Raw genomic sequence first — 7853 nt, 5'->3', positions numbered from 1 at the left:
CAGGAAGAGGGCCCAATGCATGCGCGCTCGGTTCCGCTTGGAAACCCACCACCATGCACAAGTTGCCTCTGTTTCCATTGTTTTTCTCCTCTGAAAATGACACAATTCTCAAGGAACACTCTCTGGACCATCACTGGCCATAGCAGGATGGTCATCGACCATTTGTTGGGCTCTCGGCCATCCATATTTGGTCGGTCCGCAATATAGATGGCCGGCCGGCCAAAGCTTCCTGCAGAATCCTGTTTCGACAGCAGCAGAGGACAAAACAGGGCATGGCAATGCATTTCAAGCAAATGTGCGCACCAACACATCCCCTATCATGTTTATGACTCAAAGGGACATGGTTCTCGATTCTTGGACCACCAATCGCGCATTTCAATGCGTGATGGCCCAAGAAACCAAGTATGCACTTTGATATCAAATGAAATGCAATGCACATAAACAAACAAAGAGGCCCAACCTCTATCACTTGATCAAGAGGCAAGGCATGCATGCCAATGCAATGCAACCTAGATATGTGGACTAAGTATGCAACATGAGCATAGGCACTAGCAATGCACAGTGCATATTAGGCATGCAACCTATGCAAGCAAGCATGCAAGGTATGAGGCATCAATGCTAATCAACAAGCATACAAGATATAATGTGGATGTTCAAGCATGCAAGTAAGCATGTGACTTCATTCAATCATGCAACCACACACAAGTATGCAACAACACACAAGGTGAGCATGCATCAACATGCAAGGGGTGGTCTTTAATTGATTTGGACAGCCTTATACTAGGCCCAAAATAGTGGCCAAATGCTAAGAGAATGATGACCAAATAACATGCCAGCATGCATGCACACAAGGACCAACACTTAGGCATTGGAGAGCAACTCTCAAGCACACTTAAGAGGATGCAAACATGGACATATAGCATGCACATTAAGCTTTGAAAATCATGTTAAGAATGGCGCCAAACCAAGTAAACAAGATAGACATGGCATGCAAATAAAACCCAAAATCCAAGACAAGCCAAAGGGCTTAAATCATGATCATGTGATACATGAAGCAAATGATCAAAATGAATCAAATCAGTCCCAAATCATGTTAAGGCAAGCCCCAAAAACCACTTAGATGGCATCTAAATGATCTACACATGGAGGCATGCACAAGTGCTTAAACATGGAGTGTACAACACAACCTCTTAAAGCATCAAAGGAGCATTAAATGCAAGCATGCGAGCATGTTAAGTGGACTGAAATGACATGATAAGTGGTGCTAAACCACTAAAAATGATGCAAGTAATGCATGCTCATGGTTCATACACTTAAAGCCAACAAGCTAAAATGCAAAGGGGCTATACGAAGCATGGCAAGCATGGCTAAGACAACCTACATCAGATCTTAACCATGGCAAAATAAGCCTATAAGCTTCACAAAGCTTGGCCAAAACAAGCAAGCACTACAAGAAATTGCATTTTTCGCAACGCAACAAAATATGTTGCTAAAAGGGAAAATTCGTTGGCAAAGAGTTTTGCCGACACACAAAGCTACGTTGGCAACCCGTAGGCAAAAGTGAGTTGGCAAAAGTTTTTGCCGACGAAATTATCATTGCGTTGGTAAAAGTAATGCCTTTAGTGACGAACATAGTCGTCGCTAAAAGCCTCCATCCATCGTCGGCAATATACCTTGCGTTGGTAAAAGTCATTCAAATATGATGATTGTGTGGCACTTTTCGCGACACAAATTTGCATGGGCAAAAAATATACTTTTAGCAACAACATATGCGTCGGCAAAAGTAAACTTTTGGCGACACATTTACATCGGTAAATGATGCCATTTGCCGATGATTTGTTTGTCGCTAAAGCTTTACTTTTGGCAACGACAAATTGGCATTGGCAAAAAATACACTTCTACCAACACAATATGAGTGGGCAAAAGTAAACTTTTGACAACACATTTACGTCGGTAAATATTACCATTTGCCGACGATTTGTTTGTCGATAAAGATTTACTTTTGGCAACGACAAATTGGTATTGGTAAAACATACACTTCTAGCAACACAATATGAGTGGGCAAAAATAAACTTTTAGCGACACATTTACTAACAAAAATAATTGAAAATAATTATATATTTTTATAAGATTTACAGATTTACAAGAGGCATCCCTCAGGCACCACTATTATAAACTAATAACATTAATATGAAATCACCTAAAGTTGATGTGCAATCTTTCTCTAATAGGGCTTTGAAACATTGACATGTTTGTCTCTTCTAGATTTCCTGCTTCAGAATTTTGAGAGGTACTTTCTGTTTCAAATGCTGATTTAGCAAGCAAGAGCGCATATGTTGTATGGACCTGAGAGTCTTCAGAGTCTTGATCTTCAATCAACCACTGGAGATATCTGCATCAATAAAGTTTGGGATATTAAACAAAATAGCATGAGAAAAAAGTCGCTTAAACATAGAACAGGAGCAAAAGAAAAAAGATAACAGAACAGAGAATGAAACATAGTTCCTCTGTTTTCTGTACCTTACCCTTTTCAAATTCTTTTTTTGTGCTTTAATCTCTCTATATTTTTTTCTTTATGTGCCAAATGGAAAATGATGGGGCTTGAATATGTATACTCCATACTAACAGGAAAACAATTAACAGAACTGAGAAATACCAAAATCATTAAGAATGATCATTTTGACCAGGAAAGTTCATGAAAAGTTTCCAAGGTGACACATCAAAGAGTAATCTACATTTTTTTTTTCTTTTTGATAAATAAACAAACTTTATTAGAAAAGCATCAGAGTTGATGCCAGTAATACAAAAATCAAGCCTAGAGTAATCTACATATGTACCCACTAACTCATACTTGCAACCAGAAATTTGGAAGATCTATGAGGCCGCAGCCTTGACTAGAAACAAAACTAAAAAAATTAATTAATTAATTAATTGGTATTGATTCATTTTTTATGTTATCATTTTTCAAGTTTCCAGAAACAAAAATAATAAAAAGTTCAAAAACATCCATTCTTTTCATATCATGTTTACATTAGCAGTTGCGGTAACAAATCAAACAAACACAGAAGATAAAAGGTACTATCCCATTAAACAAACGCAGACAATAACAGATGCTAGCCCCTATGTTTGGAATTTTAACCATCCAAGTAGCTCAAAAAATGGCAGAAAAAAAAGACTGAAGGTCATAAGAACATAATTATGACAGAAAACTGCATGGGCTTTGCTATTATGAATTACTTTCCAGAGATAATGTCGCAGATACAATAACTTAGGAGGAGCATACCTTTGCAGAATTTCCACCTTCTTCGGATCAATAGCAGAAATTGCTTCATCTGTAACGAAAGTTACATTAAAAATAAAGGTAGCAAAACAGGAAAATTATTTTCCAAGTAAAAATAACAAATGCACATCATTATAACTATTTATTAAGCATGTCCCAATGGTTAAGTGATAGAGGTAGACTATTTCAAGACGTATAAATCACACGCAGAATTTTAAATTATATTTGCAACAGAACACACACACACACACACAAAGTCGTAATCCAGCTAAGATAGCATCTTCCTGTTTCTGTTCTACTTTGAAATCGAGTAATTTCACAACAAATTGCCCCAAATAAGACCAGTCATCAAATATTTATATGCAAAGTTAAGTAACAGTGGAGTGCTCCACAACATGAAAAGTACCAAGATATACAATTTCCTAATCTCTTTCTTAAATGCTATCACTACTACTTATCCCACAAATTTAGTAAAGTTCAAGTAATCCCTCCCTTCTTACATACTTTGAGAAAAGACCAAACTCTTCAAGAGTGTATAAAACAATATTCCAAGCAAAACCAAGCAACTAGAGATAAAATAAATCTAAGAGATAAAGGACAAGTTCACATCATGTTGGGTTAAGAGCCCCTGAAACCATTTTTTCATATCAAATCAACCCATCTATTATCTTTTCAATTTCATTAAAAAAGATAAAGAACATGGTGAGCGAGCATGCAAGCGCCTACGTGGGAAAGAGAGAATCCCCCAGTCACAATATTGTTGGGATATACTAGTATGGAAGGTGGTGTGGGTGCCTCCCTGATTGCAATAAGGGGATACTTTTGGGGAGGGGGGGTGGGTTGCGGCTCCAACTAAAGTAGTTCCGAGTTGTCATGTACAAGTGAGATTCTCTAACAATGTTTGTATCACATGAACTCCACAAGAATTAAATTAGAGCTTCAGTTTGAATGATGGGAAAAAAGCGGGGGGGGGGGGGGCGGCGGGGGGGTCAAAAGTATTCAAAGTGTTTGATTAGATTCTAGTGATACAAGGGGCTTTGAGAAGTTCCGTAGAAGAAGAAATTCACAAAGTAAGAAAAAGAAAGGGAAAGAAATGAACCATAACCATGAATCATGACTGCTATCCCCATTCAAATCAACAAAAATTTCCGCAATCGTTCATTAACCAAGACAAAGCATTCATTGTATTTAAACCTCATCTTACATCAAAGGCACAAACAAAGTTATGACCAGATGGAACTCAAATTTTGAAGAAATTATTTAAGTTAATAACAAGCTGGATTAAAGACTCACAACCCAGCTCAAGTTAGAATTCAAATTAAATAGAAACTTTTAGAAAATACACTCATAAGAATACTTAGTTTCAGCAAATAAAACTTTTCCAGAATCCTAGACCAACACAAATAATAACTACCAACAATAGAGCAAGTAACAACACCTCATAATAAAATACTTACTTTTAACACCAATCAACATGTAGAATTACCAAGAAACTCTCAAATTAAAAACTAGTGAGGAAAAAAATCTCTATGAAGTATTAGTTCACAGGTCACTGCATCAATCATTATCTGTAATTAAGTGTGACAAAGCATAAGAAACCTTTAGTTTATGCAAGTGATGCACGATTTCCTAGTTTAAAACTCCAAAGAAACCATGAAACTGAACCAAAAAAGGAAAAGAAAAACAAAGTATAGCATAAAAACCATTCCTAGTTTGGTATTAGCTACTTATAATTTGTCAGAAAGAAATTTTTCCAGCCAAATTTGCTGATCAATAACTAGCACAATCAGCAACCTTGTGTTGAAGCAATATCACAAGCAAATGTAGTATATATCATGACCATAGAAATAAGCAAGTGTAGTATATACCAGCAATGACCACCGATTTGGGTCTCGCATGATAAATGGGAATATTTCAGAAGGTTACATAGTTTCTGACAGCAAGAAGTGATTTACTGCTTCCTCAAAATGCAAGTCAAACAGCAAGAGGAAACCCACTTGAGCATGAACAAAGGACAGCATTTCCTCTGTCATTTCACCTTCACTTTGAAGCTCCTCCACCAGGGAGATGGCTTCCTCAAAGTTCTTCTTGCGCAACAGGTCTTTGATTTGTTCTTCCGATGGTACTTTCCTATAGCAAATAACCTGGCAATAACATAAAACAGTATGATTTTCCAAACATTCTACCACCCTAAGTACTAAATGTACTAATAACTAAAACTGCAGGAAATACCCAACAGAACTTATTTACCACGAGGCCTCATTTTTTAAGTACAAGAGACCAGTATTGTGAACTTACAGGGCACAAGGATAAACAGCCAATATATAAACTGGTCTGCAAGTATAGTTGATCTAAACTAGATTGTTAGAGTTGTTAGTTTTTCATATTATTTTAAAGGTAGTTTTGTAATCTCATATCGCACTAATATAAATACATTCTGAGGTGCAGAGTAGATGATAAAGCCCTAAACTTATTTCTCTGCTCTTCTTCTTCCTTCTTCTCTTCTTACTTAACCCTAATTTTCTTTCAGATGATTTAACCCAATAACTAAAAATACCACTACGCATGCTGAAACACATAAAATCCATTGATATATAAACATTATTAGTTAAAACAAAAGGCTTGATATATTCATTAATAGCGGTTTCAGTAAAGTGACTAAGGTTTCCAAAAAACTACAATGTGGGCCTCAGGATCAGGTGAGTAGGTCCATGACCAATTTACCTGCCATTAGCCCATCCAACTTTTTTTACATTCGCATTATCTATAAATTTTCAGAATGAATAGATAGAACAGTATTATAAAAACAGATACTAAAGTACTATTTTTAACAGTCGTGGCACTTACAGGGGTTAGGGGAGGAGCATAGGAGGCAGCTGGTAATTCTCAACCCGTGTAATAGAGACTGAAAGATCAGCAATTGTGGATCCCTGAATCAAAAAGGCCAAAAATATAAAAATATAAAATAAATCTAAGGGTCAATAGAAATTTTGAAATGGCACCCATTTGCATAAAAAATATTTCTAAAGATTGGGAAGCTTACACATCCAAGCTTCCCATCAGGAGGCTTAAAAAACTGTTCAGGTGAGACCTTGCAGTTCACATGACAAAAAATTTCCAAGGAGTGAACCCCTAACTGAGAATTTTTTCTTTGCAAGTAAAGTTTTGTTATCTTCTTTCCGTTCTGTTTTTTTTTTTTTTTTTTTTTGCGTACATCTTTATTAAACTAAATATTTTAGAAATTTCCTAATTTTACAAAATATAAGGCACATGTTTCATACATTAGGGTTTCATGCCTTCCGGATACGTTTGATTTCTACAACATTGTACAGAACTGCGTCGTTCAGTCAAAATCTTTTTATTTTAAAAATATTCAATGAAAAAATTGAGATCAAGACTGATATAGAAAATCAATTGACATACTGTCAAAAGCATAGCTGTATCTGCTCCCTGTGATTCCTTGAAGGTAACGTATGCAAGCTGAGATGTTTCAGTTTCCCCGCAGAACGTGCCACAAACTCTATGGAGCATTGAGTATGCAAGAAATTTAACACTGGGTAAGTCAAGAGAGCTGACCTTTGCATTTCAACATACTGGATATCACCAGAAAAAGAGAAGAATTCCTTAATATCCTTCGCAGAGGTAGCTAGTGAGATATTACTGACTTTAACTGTTCTTACCTATGAAAAAAAAAAGAAAAAAAAAGTAAAAGAATAGCTAAGTACATGTAATGACTAAGAAAATGTGATTACGGAGAAGAAATATTCAAATTGCATTAACTGAATTTTGAATACGGCGTGGTTCTTGCCACTTGCAAAACAAAATTTAAAGAAATCAAAACTGGTTAAACTGGCAGATAATAGATTCACGCAAGACAGAATTTGGATACATATCCCTATATCCTAATATTTAGAGTTAGGGTGGTCTAATGCTTAGGCACAAGCCCGACACTTGTACCTGAGTCCATGTGATATAGCATTTTCCCATAGTTCATCAAAAAAATTAGGGAAAATTACATATACCTCCCTCGAGATTTATCTAAATTACAGATAACCCCTGAGGTTTCAGAAATTACAGATACCCCCCTGAGGTTTATATTTTCATAACAAATTGCTCCCTGAGGTTTATATTTTCATAACAATTTGCCCCTTAATTTGTTATGCAAATATAACCTTCAGGGGGTATCTGTAATTTCTCAAACCTCAGGGGGTATCTGTAATTTTGCTAAACCTTGAGGGGTATATGTAATTTGCCCAAAAAAGTAAGAAATTCATAAAGGTTGTACTATACCTGAAAAAATATTGCATTAGAGCCTCGATTAGTTTGTCATCATCTCCCTTTCCAAACAAGAATTTCCTCCTTTCAATCTCAAGATTTGCCAAGTATGGACATCTTGCAGAGTCAGTACTGGCTTCTGCGAATAACTTTTGTACAAAAGCTGGCGCAATTAATATATGAGAATCAAACTGCACACATCCAAGTCACACAAATCAAATTCAGCATAAACTTTTGTGGAAAGAACTGTAATAAAACAATAATTTATGTAATGCAAGGATTAAAATGTGCACCACTT

At 36.1% G+C, this 7853-nt stretch overlaps 1 long non-coding RNA gene across 1 annotated transcript; it reads right to left on the bottom strand.

Annotated features, from left to right (window-relative positions):
* Positions 1–2060: 2060 nt before the first annotated feature.
* LOC114261177 (uncharacterized) lies at positions 2061–7133 on the bottom strand. Its single transcript, XR_014365802.1, has 5 exons — positions 6704–7133; positions 6128–6210; positions 5149–5424; positions 3284–3332; positions 2061–2392 (listed from the first exon to the last, which is right to left on the bottom strand). It is a non-coding gene; the product is annotated as an uncharacterized LOC114261177 (long non-coding RNA).
* Between the last annotated feature and the right edge of the window lie 720 nt (positions 7134–7853).

The sequence above is a fragment of the Camellia sinensis genome, chromosome 4, assembly GCF_055761805.1.
Source record: "Camellia sinensis isolate YWXY chromosome 4, ASM5576180v1, whole genome shotgun sequence".
Lineage (NCBI taxonomy): Eukaryota > Viridiplantae > Streptophyta > Magnoliopsida > Ericales > Theaceae > Camellia > Camellia sinensis.
The sequence above is the reverse complement of the archived record's forward strand: the minus strand, read 5'-3'. Positions and strand labels throughout refer to the sequence as shown.